Source organism: Gossypium hirsutum, chromosome A11 (genome assembly GCF_007990345.1).
Source record: "Gossypium hirsutum isolate 1008001.06 chromosome A11, Gossypium_hirsutum_v2.1, whole genome shotgun sequence".
Classification (NCBI taxonomy): domain Eukaryota; kingdom Viridiplantae; phylum Streptophyta; class Magnoliopsida; order Malvales; family Malvaceae; genus Gossypium; species Gossypium hirsutum.
Genome location: NC_053434.1, coordinates 86,736,874 through 86,748,423, shown reverse-complemented (window position 1 = coordinate 86,748,423; position 11,550 = coordinate 86,736,874). Strand labels below are relative to the sequence as shown.

General features: G+C 37.3%; 1 non-coding gene across 1 annotated transcript; it reads left to right on the top strand.

The window, feature by feature from the left end:
• The first annotated feature begins 11,138 nt into the window (after window positions 1-11,138).
• Window positions 11,139-11,245, top strand: LOC121210381 (small nucleolar RNA R71). Its single transcript, XR_005905494.1, has one exon. It is a non-coding gene; the product is annotated as a small nucleolar RNA R71 (small nucleolar RNA).
• The last annotated feature ends 305 nt before the right edge of the window (window positions 11,246-11,550 follow it).

The following is an 11,550-nucleotide window of genomic DNA, read 5'->3' as shown; positions in this document are numbered from 1 at the left end:
GGCATATCTACACACTTTATCAACAAGTACGCATTGACCCAAAGGGTTTGACACTCGAATTACGAACTCAGTAGACTCAACAGGTAGAGTCTTACTGGATGCTAAGGTTTCGCATGCATATGAATGAGTAGAGCCAGGGTCAATCAATGCAATCACATTAGTATCAAAGAGAGTGAAGGTACCAGTGATGACGTCAGGGGTGGATGCCTCCTCTCGTGCGCGAATGGCATATGCTCTAGCAGGAGTACAGTTCTCGTCTCAAACAGCCGTATCAGAGGCCCCTCTCTGACTACCACCCCTACCTCCTAAAATTCTCGGTGGTCTACCTCTAGTTGTCACCCCACTAGGTCTTGCACCTTGAATCTTATTCTTCTCATCAAGCTCCGTGCAATCTCTAATGAAGTGGTCCTTCGAACCGCATCCGTAACAGGCCCTGTTAGTAGACTTACCCCAACATTCACCTAGGTGTCGTCTTCCGCATTGGGGACATTCAGGTTTCTCTTGACGATTATTGCCCACACTAGCTACCGAAGTAGCTCGGGAGTCCGCCGATGGTCGTGCTCTGATGGAAATTCCCGCAGTCATCCTCGACTTATTAGTGTCCTCCCTGAACTTCTTTACGGCTGAGAACGGAGCTTTACCCGTCGATCTTTTACGATAGTCTCTAGCTTCAAATTCAGCCTTCTTCTTCTCCTTTCCAAGTTCTTCCGCCTTGCAGGCTCGTTCGACTAGTGTTACGAATTCTTTTATTTCCAAAATACCCATTAGTAGCTTTAAATCTTCATTCAATCCTTCTTCGAATCTTTTGCACATAGCAACCTCATCAGCTACGCACTCCCCGGCATACCTACTGAGTCTTACGAATTCATGTTCGTATTCAGATACTGTCATACGGCCTTGCATGAGTTCCAAGAATTCCTTACGCTTTTGATCAATGAACCGTTGACTAATATATTTCTTTCGAAATTCCGTCTAAAAGAAGTCCCAAGTTACTCGTTCGTTTGGGACTATGGAAATCAGGGTCCTCCACCAATAGTAGGCTGAGTCCCGGAACAAGGATATAGCACACTTTAGACATTCCTCGGGTGTGCATGACAGTTCATCAAACACCCGAATGGTGTTATCAAGCCAGAATTCGGCTCTTTCAGCATCATCAGTAACTATGGCCCTGAACTCCTCAGCCCCGCGCTTCCTAATCAAGTCTACAGGTGGCTTACTCAGCCTCACAGGATCAGTAACTGATGGCATTACTGGCTCCGGGGGTGGATTATTCAAATTCGGGAATTGTTGGACAGCCGGATTGGTTCGGGCATACTGCGCGACCCACTCATTCATCATGGTAAAGAAGGCTTGTTTAGCCCCCTCACCTTGATTATTCGCAGATGACTGAGGTTCAACAGGCGGTGTCCCTTGTGCAGGAGCAGCCGCTACACTTTCAATGTCATCCGCCAAGGTTCTCTCTACACCGGGATCCATTTACTAATCAAAACATAAATTTTAACCGTCAGAAGTCATCACACAGTTAAACATTAACATTCGGCATGTATAGCTAGACTCATACGTGCTATGGTAGTCCTAGAACCGACTAAACCATAGCTCTGATACCAATGAAATGTAACACCCCGAACCCGAGACCGACACCGGAGTCGAACACGAGGTGTTAACAGACTTTAAACCCTTTATAAAAATATTTCTCAGACACTGCCAATCTGCGTACTAGTCGCTCTAAAAATCATATCTTGAGTTTCACAACTCGAAAATCAGTTTTGTGATTTTTCCATGAAACTAGACTCATATGCCCATCTACATATTTTTTTCTAGAATTTTTGGTCGGGCCAATTAGTACAGTTTATTAGTCAAAATCTCCCATGTTACAGGGATCGACTACACTGACCTTTGCGCATTACGACCTGGATATCTCCCTGCACAGAGCTTCAATACTGATGACGTTTGTTTCTATAGAAACTAGACTCAGAGAGGAATCTATCCATATATGGTATGACTCCTAATTGTCTCTGGTTAATTTATAATGAATTTCCAAAGTTGGAACAGGGAATCCAGAAACCGTTCTGGCCCTGTCTCACGAGAACCTGAATATCTCTTAACATACTGTCCATATGATCTTTTCGTTGCTTCTATATGAAAATAGACTCATCGAGCTTCGAATACATAATTTATTCATTAATTAATTCCACTCCTACTATTTTTAGTGATTTTTCAATCTCACGTTACTGCTGCTGCCAGCATCTGTTACGAAAGCAACTATGCCCATTTCGTGATTTCTCCTTAATCTAACTAGTAATTCTTCATACATATCACAAATTATGATCATGACTAGCCATGCCAAAGGCTAATCATTGTCAAACATCCCCCTACTACACTATTGCCATATCATGAATTTTAACACCAAAATAATCAACCATGACATATGGCATAAAAAGGTCGAATTATCAAGATTTACGACCTAACGTTATGAAACCAAACCCAACCGAACATTTATGCCATTTTCGCATGGCTAAAAGTTTACATACCAGAGTTCAAACACAACATAATAGCCTATACATGCCGAAATGTTCTCCTAAGCCGACTAAGAAGAAAGTACCAAAACTTGCTAGCCGGTGTGATGACTCCAATGACGGCCCGATCACGCAAAAAGAGTCGAGTCCAAGAAACCTAAAATAGGTGACAAGGAAACACCGAGTGAGTATATAACTCAGTAAGTCATAAGCAATGCACTACCATCCATTAATAACATTATCACAATAGGAAACAAAATGGAACGAGGCTAGTTACTCCATCCATACCGAACCATGCCATAGTTCCTCAGACCCATCGGTTCAATCTCATACCAAATCATGCATTCACATTCCATATACTCATCAATAGGATATTTGAGGCATTTTCATACATCATTTTATTTTCGTTACAATCATACAACTAAACGGCCTTTCACCTATTCCACAATAAATCTTATGTACGTGACTTCAATTATAATTGTCATATAGGTTTCAACTTACCAAGCTCAACTCCAATTATAAACATAGCGCCTATTGGCCATGAACTCAAGGTACTTACCCGATCCGCTGTCCGTGATCGACTTAATAATGTCACACACTTAGTGTCCATAATGATTCAAACGTATATATTGAGTCAACACACTCAGTGCTATATAATCAACTCGCACAGTTAGTGCTATATAATCAAACTCGCACACTTAGTGCTACATAATCAAACTCGCACACTTAGTGCTACATAATCAAATTCGCACACTTAGTGCTACATAATCAAGCTCGCACACTTAGTGCTACATAATCAAGCTCGCACACTTAGTGCTGTACAATTTAAACCCGCACACTTAGCGCCAATCTCATGATCATAAATGTTTATACCCGCACTCTTAGTGCCGAGGTCAACAACTCAATACATCTCACCTCTTTTCTCTTCATTCAACACTTTCATCACCACATACATACGTGTATATAAATTTATCATTCCATTCAGCATGATTACATAGACATTATGTCTATTTAGATCAATACAAAATATATGCTTGATGACTTACTTTGTGTTGGGTAAGACGGTTCCAACTCGGTTACTCGATGATCTTTTCTTTGCCCTTGCTTGCCTCTCCACCTTTAGCTTCTTGAGCTAAATCGATAAATTAACTAGTTTAACCATCTTGCTAAACATTCATACTTCAATTACACATGCATGTGTATGTTTGTATATTCGGCAATGACAATGGTAATTTAGCAAACCTTAATTTAACTTATAATTGTTCATAACACATTTAAAGCATCCACTCCATTCCATCATTTTAAAGCACATACATTACTCAATATTATCCAAATTCACATTCGGCATTTTCACAAACACACATGCCGATTTCATTCACTCATCTCTAATGTTAATTAAGAAATGCCGAATGTCACCAACTAAATGGCATACACACACACCCACATGCATAAAAGTCATCCACACCTCCTATAGCTCATTCGGCCTTCACCTTTGCTAGTTTTCCCCATTTTTTTGTCGGTTATATATACATAGTCCTAAGGTAATATCACGAATGGGCTTACATATATATGTATATATACATATAGCCGAATATGCAAAGCTTAAACTCAACATCACATAAGCTCCTAAGTGATGGCCGAATATGTATATCTATATATATTCATCAACTATACTATTACTTTTAATTTATCTAATCACACAATTTCATCTAAGTTTAGCATGTAACACAATCATCACCCTTATTAATCTCTTATAGCCGAAAACCATACTTACCCCCAAAATCGAAATTTCAACATGGTTTACAAAAATCACTTGATAACTCACTCAATATTAACTAAAATTTCAAAAGCTAGTACAAACTTCCTTACCTTAATAGTGACTTAAGATGACCGATTGCTCATGTTACCAACAATATTCAAGATTTGAACATGGGCTAAGTAAGGGACTTAGTAACTAGCTTAATACATTCAACAATTTCCAAAAGCTACCATGCATTACATACCTTATTCAAGACTAGAAGGAGTGGCCGAATGTCTTACTTCCCCTTCCCCCTTCTTCTTAGCATTTTCGGCCAAGGATGATAAAAGATGAACAATTTTTCTTTCTTCTTTAGATTCGGCTAGCAAGAACATGAATGATGATCCCTTTTTTTTCCTTTCATCATTCTTTTTTTCCATTTCTTTATTATTAACTTTTTATTTTGTTATTCATCCCATGATGCACCAACAAAACATGTCTATGACATGTTTTGCCCATCACACCTTGTCCACCTTATTTGTCATGGCCGGCCACTACTAAAGGGGGGGGGAAATTTGACATGCAAGTCCCCCCTTTTTTCCACATGCACTAATAGGTCCTTACGCATTGACCTATCACATTTTAAAATTTTCTCGCATAAGTCCTATTGACTAAATTCACATGAAATCGACTAAATCGAAGCTTGAAATTTTCACACATTCATAATTACATATTCTAGACAATAATTATCACATTCAAACATTTTGGTGACTCAGTTTAGCGGTCCCGAAACCACTTCCCGACTAGGGTAAATTTTGGGCTGTTACAAAAGGTACCAAAACAAGGTACGATAGTGTGGTGACAATCCTTTACGATCCCCGAGCACCCGATAGCTACGATATCTATAAAACAATGCAAACACACACAAAATAAGCTTTCAAAAGCTTAGTAAGCCATATACAAATAATCTTATCATTTAAATCATATAATCATCATCAATTTGCATATAATTCTTAACCAAATACTATCAGAAACCTCAATGTTCATATACATTTCATATACTCCAAATTCTTTAGCATATTTTCTTATGCTTTTATCACATATCATCAATTGATCACTAAAGTACATATACTTACCTTTTTACATCAAATATGATACTTACTCTAAATGTACCTGAGTCGGATACATGTTCACATCATAATTCATTTTCTTGGAATGTCCGTTGAATCATTTGGAATCATAATGATACGCGGATAACTCAAAAAGCTCGTACAATGCTAACGTCCCAGACGTGGTCTTACATGTAATCCAATATCAATGCCACTGTCCCAAACAGGTCTTACACGAAATCAAATACGATGCAAACGTCCCGGACGTGGTCTTACACGATAACACATATCGAATCCTATGTCATGACATATGTATCCTAACTATTCCTAAGGTTTGTACGGGGTTTTTCAGACGTCGGAACTTTGTTGATACTTTGTCTAAAATCTCATATTCAGCTCTCATATTATCATTCATCACAATACAATGACATATATACATGAATAAATCAATTCAAACACATTTATTTGTATATCGACTTACCTCGTACGGAAATGAATAGAAACGAGTGACTATTCAACGACTTTCATTTTCCCCCAATCTAATTTCGTTTCCTTTGGTTCTTGATCTATATCAATTCAAATTTAACTCTTTTATTCACCAAATCATTGAAATCAATCCACAAACACCCATTTAGGGTATTTTATAAATAAGCCCTCACATTTTCAAATTTTGACACTTTAGTCCCTAATTCACAAAATCACAAAATACATAAAATTTCCTTTTACACATGCTTAGCCGAATTTTTATGGAGTTCATACAAGTCCATATATTTCATTTCTTTCACATTTTAGTCCCTCAATTTACACATTTCACAATTTAGCCCATTTTACTCAAATTCATCAAAAATTCAAAGACAAAATATACTAACCCAAAACATATCTTTCATTTACTAACATCAAACTTCATAAAACTTATAGTTTCATTAATGGGTCAACTCAAAATCATTAACAAAATCAGAAATTAGGGCATGGGCTTGATAGAATACAGTGCCACGATTACAAAAACGTAGAAATTATCAAAAACAGAACAAAATTCATACCTCTATTGAGCTTTAGCATAGCCGAACCCTAGATGGTTCTTTTTCTTTTCTTTTTCTTTGATTTTCGGATTTAATTCATCATTTATAGATAGATTACCATTATGCCCTTAATTAATAAACATTTAATTCTTTAACATATAAGGTTATTAATGTCCACTCATGCTTCTAATGGTCAAATATCAACATAAGGACCTTTCATTTACAAAGACATGTCAACTAGGCATTTTAACAATTAGAAGGCCACATTTACAATTTACACGATTAGGTCCTTTTATCAAATTGAGCACACAAACAATTAAACTTTCACACGAAACTTTCACACATGCTAATTCACATATCATAAGTATAGAAAATAATATTAAAATATTTTTGACTTGGATTTGTTATCTTAAAACCTTTATTCCGACTAGGGTCTAAATCGGACTGTTACATCTCTCACCGGCTAGCTTAAGATCAAAGTTCAACTGCTTCAAAGCCCAATGAGCTCTATTCTCCAACTCTAATGGCAAATGACATGCCTTCCCAAAAACTAACCGATAAAGAGTCATTCCTAACGATGTCTTAAATTATGTTCGTTAGGCCCATAATGCATCATTGAGCCTTCGAGACAAATCTTTTCTGCTAGGGTGTACTACCTTTTCAAGGATACCTTTGATTTCATGGTTCACTCTCTAAACTTGCCCATTGGACTAGGGGTGATAGGCAGTAGCAATGTTGTGCTTCACATCATATTTGTCAAGCAACCACTTAAGCCATTTGTTCACAAAGTGAGAACCTTCATCACTAATAATAGCTCTTAGTGCCCCAAATGTGTAAACGCATGCTTAAGTAGGAATCGTATGACTACCTTAATATCATTTGTAGGTATGATTCAGCTTCAACCTACTTGGATACATAGTCCACAGCAGCTAAGATGTATTTGTTCCCGTATGAAGAAGGAAACGGGCCTAAGAAGTCAATTCCCCATACGTCGAATAATTCAATCTCCAAAATGTTTGTCAAGGGTATCTCATTCCTCCTTGATATATTTTCGGTCCTTTGGCATTTATCACAGTTCTTCACATAAGCATAAGCATCTTTAAATAGCGTAGGTCAAAAGAAACTTGCTTGCAAAATCTTTGCTGCAGTACGTGAACTACCAAAATGTCCCACACTTGGAGATGAATGGCAATGATACAAGATCTCAGCAATCTCACTTTTAGCTATGCACTTTCGGATTATATTATCTGCACATCATTTAAACAAAAACGTATCCTACCAAAAATAATAACGACTATCATGAAGGAAATTTTTCCTTTGTTGGTATGTCATTTCTTGAGGAATTATTCCACATGCAAGATAATTGGCAAAATTAGCAAACCAAGGTGTTTCATGAATTCGGTTTACCTCAAATAAGTTCTCATCTGGGAAATTCTCGTTGATAAGCACACATGATCGAGTTCCCTCATCTTGTTCCAACCTTGACAGATGATCAGCTATTTGATTTTGGACACCTTTTTCTGTCTTGGATCTCAAGGTCAAATTCTTGGAGTAACAGTATCCAACGAATTAGCCTGGATTTCGCATCTTTCTTTGTGAGTAAGTATTTAGTGGCCGCATGGTCAGTAAATACTGTAACTTTGGTACCTATAAGATATGAGCGAAATTTTTCAAAAGCAAAAACTATTGCAAAGAGTTCCTTTTTGGTTATCGTATAATTTAGTTGGGCTCCCGTCAAAGTTCTACTTGCATAGTAAATAGGGTGTAACGATTAGTAGGGCTGAGATTAACAAGTTTTTTTAGATCTTCAAAAACTTCCAAACATGCTTTATTGAAATCAAACACTGTATCTTTCTCTAAAAACAAATACAGCGGTTTAGAAATTTTCGAGAAATCTTTGATAAACCTTCGATAAAAACAGGTATGGCCTAAGAAACTTCTGACTCCTTTCATATTCATTAGGGCTGGTAATCTTTCAATTACGTCCATCTTTGCTTTATCGACTTCAATTCCTCTCTTTGAGATTTTATGTCCTAAGACAATCCCTTCCTTGACCATAAAATGGCATTTTTCCTAGTTAAGGACAAGATTCGTCTCTTTGCATCTCTTCAGTACCTTAGCCAAATTACTCAAACAAATATCATAAGTGTTACCAAAAATAGAAAAATCATCCATGAAAACCTCAACAAAATTTTCGACCATATCAGTGAATATTACCATCATGCATTGTTGAAAGGTTGCAGGTGCATTGCATAAACCAAAAGGCATTCACCTAAAAGAAAACGTATCATATGGACAAGTAAAGGTTGTTATATGTTGGTCTTCTAGGGCTACAACTATTTAGTCATATCCTGAATAGCCATCTAAAAAATAATAGAATTTATTACCTGCTAGTCGATCTAACATCTGATCCATAAAAGGCAACGGAAAATAGTCCTTCCGAGTGGCTTTATTCAATTTTCTGTAATCAATATAGATTCTCCAATTGGTAACAGTTCTCATTGGAATTAACTCGTTACGCTCATTTTCAACAATCGTGATTCCACCTTTCTTCGGCACACACTATACTGGACTTACCCATGAACTATCTAAAATAGGATAGATGATTCCCGTATCTAACCATTTGATCATTTCCTTTCTCACAACCTCTTTCATAATAGGATTGAGCCTCTTTTACCCATCAATTCGAGCTCTTTCACCTTCTTCCAAAATAATTTTATGCATGCAAAAAGAAGGGCTTATACCTCGAATATCAGTTATGGTCCAACCAATTACTTTCTTAAATTTCTTTAGAACAACAATTAGTTGCTCCTCTTGATCTTTTGTTAGTTATGCTGAAATAATCACAGGCAAAGTAGAACAGTCACCTAAATGAACATATTTCAAATGGGAAGGAAGGACCTTTAGTTTGAGTTTAGGTGGTTACTCAATTGACAACTTAGGTTGCATAAATTCTCTAACTTCCAACTCTAATGGTTCAAACCGTATAGATTGAATAAAATTTCTCGAATTGGCTTCCAACAAACCCATGTTTTCTTCACCTTCTTCATCCTTCAAAGGGTCAAGATCTAAGGCTTTCTCCAATGGATCTTCTTCAAAATTGCTTGCCATAGAAACCAAGGTTTCTATCTCTTCCATAACTAAACACTCTTATGCCAGATCGGGAAATTTCATTGCTTTAAGAATGTTAAAGGTTACCTGATCGTCTTGAACTCGCATGGTGAGTTCACCTTTCTGCACATCAAATAATGTTCTTCCCGTGGCTAAGAAAGGTCTCCCAAGGATGATCGACACTTCCTTATTTGCTTCAAAATCTAAGACAATGAAATCAGTAGGAAAAATAAATTTATTGACTCTTACCAAAACATCCTCGATCTTTCTCTCTGGATATGCTAAAGATCGATCCGCAGCTGAAGCGTCATAGTTGTAGGTCTTACTTCACCTATCCCTAACATCTTGAAAATGAATTAGGCATCAAGTTGATACTTACTCCTAAACCACACAAAGCTTTACCACAGTAAGATTCACCAATGTTACAGGGTATAGTAAAGCTTCCTGGGTCTTTCAATTTCGATGGTAGTTTGTTCTGCAGGAACGTACTACATTCCTTTGTCAAGGCAATAGTCTCATACTTACTAAGTCGTTTCTTCTTAGATAATATATCCTTCATAAACTTCACATAATTTGGCATTTGTTCTAAAACCTCCACCAACAGAATATTGATGTGTAACTGCTTCGAACATCCAAAAACTTCTTAAAATGCACCTCATGTTTCTACTTGTGTTGCTGTAATCTTTGCCAATATAGAGGTGATGGAACTTTCAGTTGAACCAGACAACTTTTCTGAGTAGGTAAATCTGCATCCAAAGAAGATGCTAAAGTATCTGAATTCACTAAGTTAGGATTTACCTTATTAGTCTTTGCAGATTTTAATTCCTTTGGTGTAGGAATTTCAACAACTGGTTGATTCTTCTCAACGGCCTTATCTTCGACATCAATCAATCGGGGTTCCAGAATTTTACCACTTCACAATGCCACTACCTTGATATGTTCTTTACCCAAATTTCTTGGATTTTCAATATCACTTGGCAAGGTTCATTGTGGTCTATTATGAAGCTCTGTAGCTAACTAACCCATTTGGTTTTCCAATTTTTTTAGTGTTGCTGCTTGGCTTTGGATCAAAGCGTCATTCTTTTCCATGTACGTTTCCAACAAGTTCTCCAAACTGTTTGATGCCTCAGCTTGAGGTGGTCTTGGAGCTTGCTGATTAAACCCTTAATATTGTTGGGTCTATACTGCAATAAGTTGTGGTTTGGTCCATTTCCTTGGTTGCTCCAAGAAAAGTTAGGATGATTACGCCTTGAAGGATTATAGAAGTTGGACTAGAGTCCTTGTCCACTCCTATTTTGATATTAGTTCCCCACATAGTACACTAACTCGGGAGTTGATGGACAATTCTTAAAAGAATGACCTTCCCCATAGTACACACAGGAAACTATTTAAACATAGAGGAAATAGACGATACCTGAGCTGATAACGAAGTGAGGGCATCAACTTCATGAACTCCAGCTACACGTCTTCTTGAAGCTGTTTGATTTGTTGGCCATTGATAGTTATTACTCGTGATCCTCTCAATGATCTCATAAGCCTCATTATAAGACTCAAAAAAATTGCACCATTCACAGAAGGATCTACCATCAATCTTGTATGTGCATTGAGACCATTATAGAATTTCTCCAACTGGATACAATGAGGAATCCCATGATGAGGACACTTACGAAGTAACTCCTTGAATCACTCCCAAGCCTCATACAAAGACTCGTCATCCAATTGTTGGAAGGTTGTGATCTCGTTCCTCAACCTAGAGTTTTTGCTAGGCGAGAAATACTTAACCAAAAATCTCACTGCTAATTCTTGTCATGTAGATATGGAACTTGGTGGCAATGAATTAATCCATGCTCGTACTCGATCTCATAATGAGTACAAAAACAACTTCAACCTCTCTACGTCTTCAGTCACACTGGTTATCTTAAATGAATCACTTACCTCTACAAATAATCGAAGGTGGAGATGTGGATCTTCTATGGGCATACCACTAAATTCACCAACCGTTTGGAGCATTTAAAACACACTGGTTTCAATTCAAATTGGGTTGCCTTAATATCCGG